General features: G+C 40.5%; 1 protein-coding gene across 3 annotated transcripts in view; it reads left to right on the top strand.

Annotated features, from left to right (window-relative positions):
* The window catches only part of TTC39A (tetratricopeptide repeat domain 39A), a 63,571-nt gene extending 49,618 nt beyond the window's left edge, over nucleotides 1–13,953 (top strand). For all 3 annotated transcript variants that reach the window (XM_079776928.1, XM_079776927.1, XM_079776929.1), the window contains exon 19: nucleotides 6,257–13,953. The gene's annotated coding sequence lies outside the window, so the exon portion shown is untranslated. The remainder of the gene's footprint in view (nucleotides 1–6,256) is intronic.
* The last annotated feature ends 430 nt before the right edge of the window (nucleotides 13,954–14,383 follow it).

The following is a 14,383-nucleotide window of genomic DNA, read 5'->3' as shown; positions in this document are numbered from 1 at the left end:
TCTTCCAAGGGGCTCCCGAACAGGGCAGCCCTAGACGGCGGAGCCCCGCGCACAAAGCGGACACTTCTCGGCGGCTGGTGCGGACGCAGAGACCACGCCATCTTGAGAAACAGAGCTGCCTGAGACTCAGATCCTGGCTTCTGACACAAACCAGGACCCTGCAGCCACCGGGGACAGAGAACTGCTATCACAGCTTCAGACAAATAAACAACAAGAATCCAGACTTCCCGGCAGATTTCCGTGAGTCAAAGAGCCTATCCCCCTCCTCGCAGGCGCTGATAGCGCCATAGTAACTGATAGACCTGCCCCTCCCCCAAGCTGCTGAGCGCCCACAGCGCGCGGAAAGCGCCATAGTAACTGATAGACGCGCCCTTCGCCCTAGCTGCTCACAGGAGCGCGCACAGCGCGCACAGACAGCGCCATAGTAACTGATAGACCCGCCCCCGGCCCAAGCTGCCGAGCTTTGCGCAGGGACGCGCTCCCTCTTAGGGAATTTGGCGCGCGCTCGCGCAAGGGACAGAAGCAGCTCCCCGTCGGGGAAATCTGTCAGTGCGCACAGAGGGCTCCCCTTCGGGGAATTTGGGGGAATTTGGCTCGCGGGGCACAGCTCCCCCTTCGGAGATTCTTAAGAGCCTGCACAGAGGGGCTTCCCTTTGGGGAATTTGGCGCGCAGGACGGACTCCGCCCCCCTTCTGGGACTTTGGGAGAGTGCACTGAGCCGGCTCACCTTCAGGTTTTTAAGAAAGTGCGCTCTAGCCGGTTTGGCTCAGCAGAGAGAGCACACACAGGACGCAGCTCCACTTCAGGGAATTTGGCACGCCGGACACAGCTGCCTGGGATCCCTGACTCACAGCGCATTCACACTAAGAGCCAGCGACCCCAATTGTTGGTGCGTGCACACACAGGGACCCTGATTCTCAACGAGAAACCGCACAAGGCAACAGAGACTTTGACACTCGAGTCTTGGTGCAGACACAGGGAAACTCTGACTCCTGGCACATGCTAAGGATCTCATTCTCGGCACATACCAACAGTGTGGTGCAGACAGGGCCCCTGATTCTAAATGTGCACACGAGACCACACAGAACACTGGGGACACTGATCCTGGGCAAGTCTGGTTCCCACCAACCAAAGACAGCCACACGTCCTAGTGTCAGAGCACTTCAGTGAAACTAGGGTGGAGCGAAGTCCCCACAGCACACGGCCCAGGTCCACGCAAACAGAAGCTTGAGCTTTCTGGTAATAGCCAGAATGGGGAAACGAAATAACTCACAGAGGAAAGAAAATGTGGAGTCGCCAAGAAAGGAAATTAGTGAAAATGAAGCTTGCAACATGACCGAAAAGGAATTCAGAGTAATGGTCATGGAATTTATACATCGGATGGATGAGAAAATCAACAACTTATGCAAGAATCAGGAAGAAATGAAAAGTGATATAGCTACAATCAAAAACACCATGGAAAGTTTCAACAGTAGACTACAAGAAGCAGAGGACCGAATTAGTGAGTTAGAAGATCAGGTACAGAAACAAGCTCAAGCTGAACAGCAATTGGAGAAAAAAATTAAAAAGCAGGAGGAAAGCCTAAGGGAACTTCGGGACAACATGAAACGAAGTAACATGCGTATAATAGGGCTGCCAGAAGGACAAGAAGAGCAGCAGGGATTAGAAAATCTATTTGAAGAAATAATGACAGAAAACTTCCCGGATATGGGAAAGATAAAAGTTACGCAAGTAAAGAGAGTCCCAAGCAGGATCAACCCCAAAAGACCCACGCCAAGACATGTCATAATTTCAATGGCAAATATAAATGATAAAGAGAGAATCCTAAAGGCGGCAAGAGAGAGACAGAGAGTTACCTACAAAGGAACACCCATCAGATTGTCAAATGATTACTCATCAGAAACACAACAAGCTAGAAGTGAATGGAAGGAGGTATACAAAGTGTTGCAAAGCAAAGGACTGAATCCAAGAATACTATATCCAGCAAGACTATCAATCAAAATTGAAGGGGAAATCAGGAGCTTTGCAGACAAAAAAAGCCTCAGGGAGTTTATCACCACCAAACCAGCAATGCAAGAATTGCTAAAGGGAATACTGTAAAAAGAAGAAATAAACAGGTAAGAAGGAATACAGACACAAAAATAGATATGACTGCAAACAAATACCTTTCAGTAATAACTTTAAATGTAAACGGACTAAATGCTCCAATCAAAAGACATCGAGTAGCTGAATGGATAAAAAAACACGACCCATATATATGCTGTCTACAAGAGACCCACCTCAGAACAAGAGACTCACACAGATTGAAAGTGAAGGGATGGAAAAATATCTTTCAGGCAAATGGAAATGAAAAAAAAGCTGGGGTAGCAATACTTATATCTGACAAAATAGACCTCAAAGTAAATGCCATAACAAGAGATAAGGAAGGCCACTTCATAATACTAAAGGGAGAAATCCAACAAGAAGAAATAATTCTGGTAAACATATACGCTCCCAATATAGGAGCACCCAAATACATAAAAAAACTCCTGGAGGATATCAAGGGAGAGATTAATAGCAACACAATCATAGTAGGAGACTTTAATACCCCACTATCACCACTGGACAAATCCTCTAAACAAAAAATCAGCAAAGAAACAGCAATCCTAAATGACTCACTAGACCAGATGGAATTAATTGACATCTTCAGAACATTTCACCCCAAAGCCACAGAATATACATTCTTCTCAAGTGCACATGGGTCATTTTCAAAGATAGACCATATGCTGGGTCACAGGCAAAGTCTCTTCAAATTCAAGAAGATAGAAATTATATCAAGCATCTTCTCAGATCACAGTGGCATAAAACTGGAAATCAACTACAATAAATACAATCCAAAGAAATCAAACACATGGAGACTAAACAGCATGCTATTAAACAAGGACTGGGTCACCAGAGAGATCAAGGAAGAAATAAAAAACATCATGGCAACAAATGACAATGAAAACACAACAATCCAAAATCTATGGGACACAGCGAAAGCAGTCTTGAGAGGGAAGTTCATAGCTCTACAGGCCTATTGCAAAAAACAAGAAACAATGGTAATAAATTACTTAACCCTACAACTCAAAGAGCTAGAAAAAGAGCAGCAAGAAAAGCCCAGTGTAACCAGAAGGAAGGAAATAACAAAGATCAGAGCGGAGATAAATGACATAGAGACCAAAGAAACAATACATAAGATCAACAAAACCAAGAGCTGGTTCTTTGAAAGGATAAACAAGATTGATGGACCTCTAGCCAGGCTCACCAAGAAGCAAAGAGAGAGGACCCAAATAAACAAAATCAGAAATGAAAGAGGTGAAATAACAACAGACCCCGCTGAGATACAAAGGATTGTTACAAAATACTACGAACAACTCTATTCCAACAAACTGGACAACCTGGAGGAAATGGACATATTCCTAGAAAAATATAACCTTCCAAAAATCAATCAAGAAGAATCTAAACAGCTCAATAGGCCAATAACTATGGACGAAATTGAAGCAGTCATCAAAAAGCTTCCGACAAACAAAAGCCCGGGGCCTGATGGCTTCACAGGAGAGTTTTACCAAACATTCAAGGAAGAACTAAAACCTATCCTCCTCAGACTATTCCAAAAAATTCAAGTGGAAGGAACACTTCCAAGCTCCTTCTATGAAGCCAGCATCACCCTAATACCAAAACCAGATAAAGACAACACAATGAAAGAGAATTACAGACCAATATCCCTCATGAACATAGATGCCAAAATCCTCAACAAAATTCTAGCAAATCGGCTCCAGCAGTACATCAGAAAGATCATACACCATGACCAAGTAGGATTTATCCCAGGAATGCAAGGATGGTACAATATCCGCAAATCAATAAACGTGATACATCACATAAACAAATTGAAAGATAAAAATCACATAGTCATATCAATTGATGCAGAAAAAGCATTTGACAAAATCCAACACCCTTTCTTGATAAAAACTCTCAACAAGGTGGGAATAGATGGCTCATACCTCAACATAATAAAAGCTATATATGATAAACCCACAGCAAACATCATACTCAATGGACAAAAACTAAAAACATTTCCCCTAAGAACAGGAACAAGACAGGGATGCCCACTCTCACCACTCCTGTTTGACATAGTACTGGAAGTATTAGCCATTGCAATTAGACAAGAAGAAGAAATAAAAGGCATCCAAATTGGAAAAGAACAAGTAAAGCTGTCTTTATTTGCAGACGACATGATATTGTACATAAAAAATCCGAAAGACTCCGTCAAAAAACTAATAGACTTAATAAATGAATTCGGCAATGTAGCAGGATACAAAATTAACGCCAAGAAATCTATGGCCTTTCTATACACCAATAGTGAACTTACAGACAGAGAGACTAAAAAGGCAATCCCATTTACCATCGCACCAAAAAAATTAAGATACCTAGGAATAAACTTAACTAAGGAGGTAAAAGACCTATACACGGAAAACTACAGGACACTGAAAAAAGAGATAGAGGAAGACGTAAACAGATGGAAGAACATACCATGTTCATGGATTGGTAGAATCAACATCATTAAAATGTCCATACTACCCAAAGCAATCTATAGATTCAATGCACTCCCCATTAAAATACCAACGGCATATTTCACAGACCTTGAAAGAACTCTCCAAAAATTCATCTGGAATAAAAAAAGACCCCGAATAGCCACAGCAATCCTGAGAAAGAAGAATAAAGTAGGAGGGATCTCAATACCAGATTTCAAGCTGTATTACAAAGCCACTGTTCTCAAAACAGCCTGGTACTGGCACAAGAACAGACATATAGATCAATGGAACAGAATAGAGAATCCAGATATTGACCCAAACCACTATGCTCAATTAATATTTGACAAAGGAGGCATGAACATACAATGGAATAAAGACAGTCTCTTCAATAAATGGTGTTGGGAAAATTGGACAGATACATGCAAAAAAATGAAGCTTGATCACCAACTTACGCCATACACAAAAATAAACTCAAAATGGATACAGGACTTAAACATAAGACGGGAAACCATAAAAATACTAGAGCAATCCACAGGCAGCAAAATGTCAGACATATGCCAAAAGAAATTCTTCACTGACACTGCCCCTAGGGCAATGGAAGCTAAAGAGAAAATTAACAAATGGGACTACATCAAAATAAAAAGCTTTTTCACAGCAAAAGAAACCATCAACAAAACAACAAGAAGGCCCACTGCATGGGAGAACATATTTGCAAATGGCATCACTGATAAAGGTTTAATCTCCAACATCTACAGGCAGCTTATACAACTTAATAAAAGGAAGATAAATGATCCAATAAAAAAATGGGCAACAGACCTAAATAGAATCTTTTCAAAAGAAGACAGAAGGAAGGCCAAGAGACACATGAAAACATGCTCAACGTCACTAATTATCCGAGAGATGCAAATCAAAACAACAATGCGGTACCATCTCACACCTGTCAGAATGGCTATCATCAACAAATCAACAAACGACAAGTGTTGGCGAGGATGCGGAGAAAAAGGAACCCTCGTGCACTGCTGGTGGGATTGCAGACTGGTGCAGCCACTGTGGAGAACAGTATGGAGTTTCCTCAAAAAACTGAAAATGGAACTCCCATTTGACCCAGTAATCCCACTCCTGGGAATATATCCGAAGAAACTAGAAACACCAATTAGAAAGGATATATGCACCCCTATGTTCATAGCAGCACAATTCACCATAGCTAAGATTTGGAAACAGCCTAGGTGCCCGTCAGCAGATGACTGGATCAGAAAACTGTGGTACATCTACACAATGGAATACTATGCTGCCATAAAAAAGAAGGAATTCTCATCATTTGCAGCAACCTGGGAGGAATTGGAGAACATTATGTTAAGTGAAATAAGTCAGTCAATGAAAGAAAAATACCACATGATCTCACTCATTTATGGATAATAAAGAACATTATAATCTTGAACAAAAAGATAGATACAGAGACAGTAAAGCATCAAACAGACTGTCAAATTACAAGGGGAAGGTTAGGGAGAGGTGGGGGAGATAAGAGATCAATTAAAGGACTTGTATGCATGCATATAAGCATAACCAATGGATGCAAAACTCTGGGGGGTGGGGGCATATATGGGAGGGGGGTGTGGGGAGGGCAATGGTAAGATATGTACACATATAATACCTTAATAAAAAAATTGAAAAAAAAAAAAAATAAAAAAAAAAATAAATGAAAGGTACCTGGATTCTGAAAACCAAATGGGAACTCCTCACCCCTGTCCCCAGAGGTAGCTCTCCAACGCTAGAAAGTGTCTTTCTGCTTGGGTTAGCATAGCTCCTGGGAAACCTGGTGCAAAGTTCACTACTGCCCAACAGGGTGAGTCCACAAACAAGGAGCCTCATTTGGGGGCTTGAAAAATTCACTTCTAAGTTAGCAATCTATGAATTGACTCCACTGTACAAAGTCAACTGTCAAGTGACAAAATGTAATACAGTCCTTCCTCTGGGAAGATATACAATTACTAAAGATCACTATGGACTTCTTAAAGTTGACATTAAAGTTTAATCGGACACGTCACAGCTAACGTGACCTCACAAATGACTGGACTGGATTGTCTTGTTTTTCTTCACATCATTAACAAACACTTCTGAACACCAGACGCTATATGCTCTGGGTGGAAGAAAAATAGCTAATATCAAGTGCTCATTATTTACCAGTTGCTAGTTTAAGCACTTGACATGCTTCTAATCAACATAACCACACTATGAAGTAGGGACTATTATTGTGATTTTACAGATGAGAAAACTGAAACCGGTTAAATAACTTACCTAAGATCACCTGGTTACTTTGCAGCATAAAGATTTGAAGCCAGGCAGTTGAACTCTAAAGCCCACACTTTGCTAAACTGCTGGTTGAGCTTAAAATGATCAATTTAAAAGTTGGATTGATTTATAGTCATTTAGGCCACCCTTAAGGTACTGGCTAAAAACTCAAACATTAGAAACTCAGCTTGAAACACACAGAGCACATGTCTGTGTGGCAGTTTCCCCAGGCCACTAGGCTTCCTGAAGTAGGGATAGGGTCTAACTTCAATAAAGCCAAAAGGGAAAAAAAGGCAACCCTTAAGCAACAGTATTTGCTCATAAAACGATCAAGGGCTATTGGAGGAAAAGGCATGATCTAATCCCCAGATGGATAGGTAGAGTCTGGTCAGCTACTCTAGAGACAAGAAGTGAGGCCTGAACAGATGTAGAGACTCAGGCCTGGACTGAGGCTTGAGGGGCAGCAAACCATATGCTAGAAGAGGTTTGGTATCCTATATAACAAAAGCCTAATAGGCAAATTGTCCCCTTGGGCTGTCATTCAACCGGGAGACCGACCGCTTACTATGATGTGCGCTGACCACCAGGGGGTGGCGCAGAACATGGCGGGCGTTGGCGATGTGGTGCTGGCAGTGGGTGGCAGTGGAGGTGCTGCTGGCCCCCACGGGCCCCAATGAGAGCAGACTGCAGTAGGATGGTGGAGCAGGAGCAGGTGAGCGGGTGGCGCCAGGCCAAGGCAGGTGCGAGCAGGGGCCCGATCGCCCCGCCAATTGTCCCGCCAATGGTGACCAGCAGCGATGGTGGGGAGCATGGCTACCGCCTGGCTCGCAGGTGCTGAGGGAGCTGAGCAGGGGGCCCAGCCCTGACTGATTGATTGCCCCACAGGCGGGATGGTAAAGGTGAGGGGGTGGCTCCAGGCCAAGGAGGAGTGCCAGTGGGGCTGCGGGGCTGGGGGCATGAGCTGGAGCTGCGAGGCTGGGAGTGCAATCTGGGGCCCAAACTCTGCAGGCCACCCCGAGGGACCCCATCCATGCACGAATTCGTGTACCGGACCTCTAGTAAGAAGTAGGAACATTTGAAAACTGGTATGTGTATGCTAAAGGCATTCAATTTTAAGTGTGGCAACATCATATCTGTGGGTCAAAGTGGTACATGGGCCAGAAATCTGTCACCCCTGGACTACGGCTTTCAGTTAACTATCTATGAAAGAGGTTGTGAGCAAATTTACAGTTAGAGAAAAGCCTGATCTACTAAAAATACTAACTTTACGTGGGAAATTTATTGGGCCACATATACTGTGGGAAGGCAGTGGTGGGTTTGGCCTAGGGCAGTGGTCACCAAACTTTCGGACCTCATGGACCACCAGTGGTCTTGGTGATCGCTGCTCCAAAGGTTCCCTTAAACCACCAGTGGTCTGTGGACCACCAGTTGGCGACAGCTGGCCTAGGGCCGTGGTCGGCAAACTGCAGCTCACGAGCCACATGCGGCTCTTTGGCCCCTTGAGTGTGGCTCTTCCATAAAATACTACAGCCTGGGCGAGTCTATTTTGAAGAAGCTGCGTTAGAAGTTGTTTAAGTTTAAAAAATTTGGCTCTCAAAAGAAATTTCAGTCGTTGTACTGTTGATATTTGGCTCTGTTGACTAATGAGTTTGCCGACCACTGGCCTAGGGGATGACTGAATCAAAGGCTCTAGTGCTCTCCATCTCTTGACTCTGCTCCTGTGTTAGATTTATTCTCTTGAACTGGCTTCTCTGCATGGCAGGGGTATACATGGCCGTTCATACCTCACATCCTTACAGCTTTGTGACCAGAAGAAGCGAGCTTCTTTTCCTACCTCCAGTATGAAAAATCCCAGATAAGAACTCAGATTAGTCCAGCTTGATTAAATGATCATCCCTTAGACCAGTTTCCCCAGATCAGCATGAGATCATCAGGGTATTTGATAGAAGGGTGAGGCCAGGTAATCTAAATTTTAACAAGCCCTCCAGGTGGATATGATGCACACTAAAGTTTGAGAATCACACTGCCTTAGAAAGGGAGGTACTACAATTGGTCCAAATGGGTCATATGCTAGTTGGAGGTTTTTACTACAAAAAAGATGGGATGCTGGGCAAACAAAAACAACATGCATCCACTATATGACCTTTTTTTTCCCCCAAAATTCATATACAGAAACTTTCCTAGGTGAAGGGAAGAATGAGGACAGTGAATACAGTCTGTGGTACTGGTTAGTGACAAAGCTTATCAGAACGTTGCCTTTGCCCTTCTTTATAAGATCCCTATTTTCCAATGGGAACTTCCTTGATGATGGCTCCCTCTCAATCAGAAATGTTCAGATTCCTTAGGGCTCTCTTCTTCCCCATTTTCTCCTTCCCTTCACCCAAATATCTTGATCTCACGGAGCTTAGTCTGCTAAGGAAGACATACTAGTAGGAGTATATAAAAAGGGGATGTGTTTGGTCTGGAGGATGAGCCAGTCATGGAAATGACTGAAGTGAACTACAGGGCAGAAACTGTAATTCCAAAAGATTTGAAATAGGAACAAGCTTGACATTTTAGAAGGCACAAAAAGAAAGTCAAACAAGGCTATAAGGTAGAGTACTATGAAAGAAGAGAGCAGAAAGCCAATGGATCTTCATTAACTCAGTACACTGGGAAGCTATACAAGTTCTAAGCAGAGGAATGACATTATCCAATTTACTCAAAATTATTTTAGCTGCTACATGAAGAATGGATTCTATAGGGTTAAACATGGAATTTAGGAGCTGGTGCCATACCAGATATCCAGCAACACTTGCCTCTGCTTTCTGTAAACTTGTTGATAAAAATAAATCTTCCCTTCACCAGCTACTAAAGGAAAAAAAATACTTTCAATATGCTAAGTGATAGTCAGGCTCTAAGAATCCATGTGAGTTGGCATTTCATGTCCTTTGCTCATCATGGAAATCAGAAACCCAGTTTATCAAAACCCATACCCATAAATATGATTTCTTACTTCAAAGATATCTTCAAAGCAATTAACTCAGTTTAAGAAAGAAATAATCCCGAGAACGGTACTTGCAATAACAAACCATCTCAAAGTGCCCTATTAGATATAGTACCTGCTCACTACCAGAAAGAAAAATGTTTATAAATTATTCTTGCTCATGTCAAGATCACAACAAGGGCCATGATGACAAATGGTTTGTGAAAAACAATTTCCCCTCCCCACACACTGCATATCCTAAAACTGTAGCTATTAATTTATAATCTATCTGCTGAGTTCAGCTACCCTCACAGACAGAAGGTCATGATTTTGCACAGTGTCAAAGCTCAAGGATTGGCTCTGATTCTGGAATTGGCAGAATGTAGCCTATTCTCCCACCTCAAGTATGGAGAGTGTTAGAAGCTAATCTCAATGTCTTTCTGACATATTCCAGGCTTCCCAATTCACACAATGCCTTTGGATCCCAAATGACTAAATTACTATGTGGCTCCAGATAAAAGCGGGGCTCATCACTTCTGCAAAGCCAACCAAATCTTCTCACAAGCACTCAAGAGTTTACGACTATGACTAGACTCCGAGGCAAACCTTCAGTTACCCACTTCAACTTCTTTTTTCAGTGCCAAGAAATCTGGAGCCTATAAGCCCTGACTTTATAGAAAGGGTTCAAAGCAAACAGGTGCTGCTGCTCCTTTTAACACAATCTTAAATGCCTAAAATGTGTACCTTATTTATAATGCTGCTTCATTCTTCATTCATATGCAGAGGAAAACAAACTTTCTGTGGAAAGCATCCAAAGATGACTAAATCTTCAAGTGGACAGTAACTTTTCTCAAGAAACAAGAATATAAAGGAAAGTTAGTATCACTCCTAAAATTTCCTTAAAATTTTTATGAAATGGTAAGTGGTTTTAGTCTATCAGTAACAGTAGTAAAATGGTTCCAGTTATTGTCCTGAGCTAATGCCTATTGCTCAGAGTGATAAAGCAAACAAGAACAATGTGGACAATTAAAATGGGCAGATAAATCCAAACCTCTTTTGTATAATTTCACTAATGCCTCTCACAAAAATTTTATGAATCAATTAATGGGTTGTAAAGGGATTTGTTGGGATTTTCTATTTCCATGCTAAAGAACAAGGAAATGCCAAAGGACAAATGGAAAAGCAAAGTCTGAATACACTTATCTAAACAATCAAACTCTGAACACCCAGTACTGGTGTTAATTTTTAACTTACCCCTGTATGGTTTTAAAAAGGGCTGGTTAGAATTAAGCTAATCAATTTTTTGTGGGATGCTTTTAGTCAGAGGCTCTCATAAAAGGAATTACAAAGTATATTTAAATTAATATTCCCCCAATACTTTTGTCACATCCATTTACTAACTTCTATATATTGTAATGTAACTCTTAGAAACTAGAAAATAGATGGAGATTATTTTTCTCCGGTTAAAAATACTGTATGTGCAGCCCATGTAGCTCAATAGTTGAGCACTGACCTATGAACCAGGCGGTCATGGTTCAATTCCCAGTCAAGGCACATGCCCCTGTTGTGGGCTTGATCCCCAGTAGGGGGAGGTGTGGGAGGCAACCAGTTGATGATTCTCTCATCATTGATGTTTCAACCACTCTCTCCCTTTCCCTTCCTCTCTGAAATCAACAAAAAATATATATTAAAAAATAAAAACATATTTTAGAAATGCTATATGTGCAGAGCTAACAAACAGTCCAATAAATTTTCCCTAAATACATAATTAACTTACTATATCTTTTAAACCACGTAGAAAAAGTACTGTTTTAAGATGTTTATATAATGCAATAGGACTGAACATTTACAGTTATTTACTCCATTAACCTTATGTTTCACTTAAATCAGGGATGGGGAACATCCAGCCAGGGGGCCATATAAGGCTCTCGAAATCATTTGGTCTGGCCCTGCAAGGCATTAGGGGTGAGTTAAATGCCTGACCAAATATAGCAGGCTAATTTTTAAGTTGATAAGTCTGTATGGCCCATGAATGATGTTATAAATACCCAAATGGTCCTTGGCAAAAAAAGGTTCCCCATCCCTGATTAATCATCACAAACTAAAGCCCTGTCTAAATTTGAACTGTGAACATTAAATCACTACCTGAGCATAGACAAATACATATTTTGATGTATATAGAACCAAGAAAAAATTCTTTCAGATATTATCTTTGAAAGCTCTTAAGAAAATCTCACCTCACGGAGGGTCAATCAACAATTATATTCAATGCAATGATGAAATTTTGTAGTTGGACATTTTTACTCTATACTTTATTTAACAAGCATTTATTAAATAAGCACCTAGGTTTTGAGAATATCTTCCTTAGGAAAAATGTATTTAAAGAGATAAATGGGTAGATCCAAACTTTCTAATAGGCAGGGTAGCCTATAATACCAATTCATTTCCAAAGGGAGCAGGAGCATCAAATAGCCTTTGTGAGAAAGCACAAAGTTAATGGAAACAAGAGAACTCAATAGCAAATACTTAGAAACTTGGACCAAGTGGGGAAAACAAGAAGGAATTCAGCTGCTAAGTCCCCACAGGATTAATATAATGCATCAGGAAGATACTGGCTCTCATGCCAGATACTGACTCCCCTGATGGGAACATCCCGAATCAGGCTTGTGTCTTAGGGAAGTCTAGTTGAGTGTAAGGCTGGAGCAAGAGAGCTATTTAGAGAGGTAGGCAGGAAGGGGAAAACAAACTATCTTTTCTGGCTTTCTCTCCACCCAATAAAAGACTAGATCCGTGGTCGGCAAACTGTGGCTCGTGAGCCACATGCAGCGCTTTGGCCCCTTGAGTGTGGCTCTTCCACAAAATACCACGGCCTGGGCGAGTCTATTTTGAAGAAGTGGCGTTAGAAGAAGTTTAAAAAATTTGGCTCTCAAAAGAAATTTCAGTTGTTGTACTGTTGATATTTGGCTCTGTTGACTAATGAGTTTGCCGACCACTGGACTAGATGATCTTTAAATTCAGGTGAATAAATTTAATATTACTTCAGGAGCTACTAACCAAAAATCCAACTTTTCCTGTGTCCACTAATTTCAAAATTAAAGGCTTAAAAAATTAGTTGACCCATGGATATAGACAATAATGTGGTGAAGGCCTTGCATGGAGGGCGGGGTGAGCTAATAGGGGTCAATGGGGGACATCTGTAATACTTTCAATAATAAAGATTAAAAAAATATTAGTTGAGGTTAGATCAGCTACGATGCACTTAAATGCAAGTGAATCAGTTGACTTAGAAACTGACTACTAGCTAATGTCCTTGTAAGCAGAGGTAGCCACCAAGCTGCATACATTTCTGAATTATGCCAAAGAAACTTACCTTTTTTCCTGATTCCCATCCTCCTTTTTAAAAATGCATGCTTCCTTACAAAGGAGTTTGTACCTAGAGAATTTGTTACTTCACTGCTCACTGTATTCTGTAAAATCATACTGTTTTAATATCACATGGTAAGTACTGGTAGTAGGGAGAGTTATAATATCGGGCTTAAGAAATTCTCTACAAAGAACACTCATAGAATTGAAAAGGTTTGTGTGAACCAAACTACTAATATTTAAATTTGTTTAGTTTACATTTAAAAGAATAACATTCTTTTAATTTTTCCTCATCAGGCTTTTCAGACATTTTAAATCCTATAGCCAAGCATGAACATGCTAATCTAAATATGGTGAGCCTATCATCTGGCTTTAGAAAATTTGAATCTATTAAGCTTCTAAATTTATGATGAAATACCAAGCCATAAAAATACTTTCCCCAAAGTATATATACTCAAAGATTAAAAAGTAACTGACTAAAACTATACATATATATTTTAAAGAAAAGATTAGAAAACGGGAAATATTGTTATGTAATCAACTCTAACTTTAGCTCTTTACAACTGTATTATAACTTTATTTAACTTAGTAAAAGCCAAAATTGGTGGTTTTTAACATGTATCTGAAGGTCAAAATCAAAGAATACAAAGTACCTAAAAAAAAAAAAAAAGCATTCAACTCAATACTACCAAACTCAATGGTACCTTCAATACTACCAAACTTCTGTTAAAGAAGCCATATATAAAGAAAGACTAAAAGCAACATAAAAAATGAGTTTTTAAAAAGTTCATTTACCAAATTTAAAGATCTAGAAAAAAGGAAGTCTGACTATAATACTTGATAACACAGACATCATGTTTAAATAGAAAACACAAGGATAAAAACAGTAATATCACTAAAAATATTGCACAACTTCAGGTGTTTCCTCCAAATTTGCTTTATGTAATTGGGTGGATATAAATTAATGAACAAAAATTAAGCAAGATACATGTAACAATTTAATAGAACCTGACAATCTAATTCCTTTCATTTTTTTCTCTCAAATTCATCTTTAAGTCTTTCCATCATGGGGCTCATAAGAAAATTAACCAACATATGGATACTACAGCCAAATGTCAAATCTTTAAAAAGTACTTATGACATACTAAATTCCTCTATATGCAGTTATGAAGAACCTTCAAGATACTTGTATTTTGTATCTAGAAAAGTGTTA

This window comes from Cnephaeus nilssonii, assembly GCF_951640355.1.
Source record: "Cnephaeus nilssonii genome assembly, chromosome: 7".
NCBI lineage: Eukaryota > Metazoa > Chordata > Mammalia > Chiroptera > Vespertilionidae > Cnephaeus > Cnephaeus nilssonii.
Note: the sequence above shows the minus strand (reverse complement) of the source record. Positions and strands in the feature narration are given on the sequence as shown.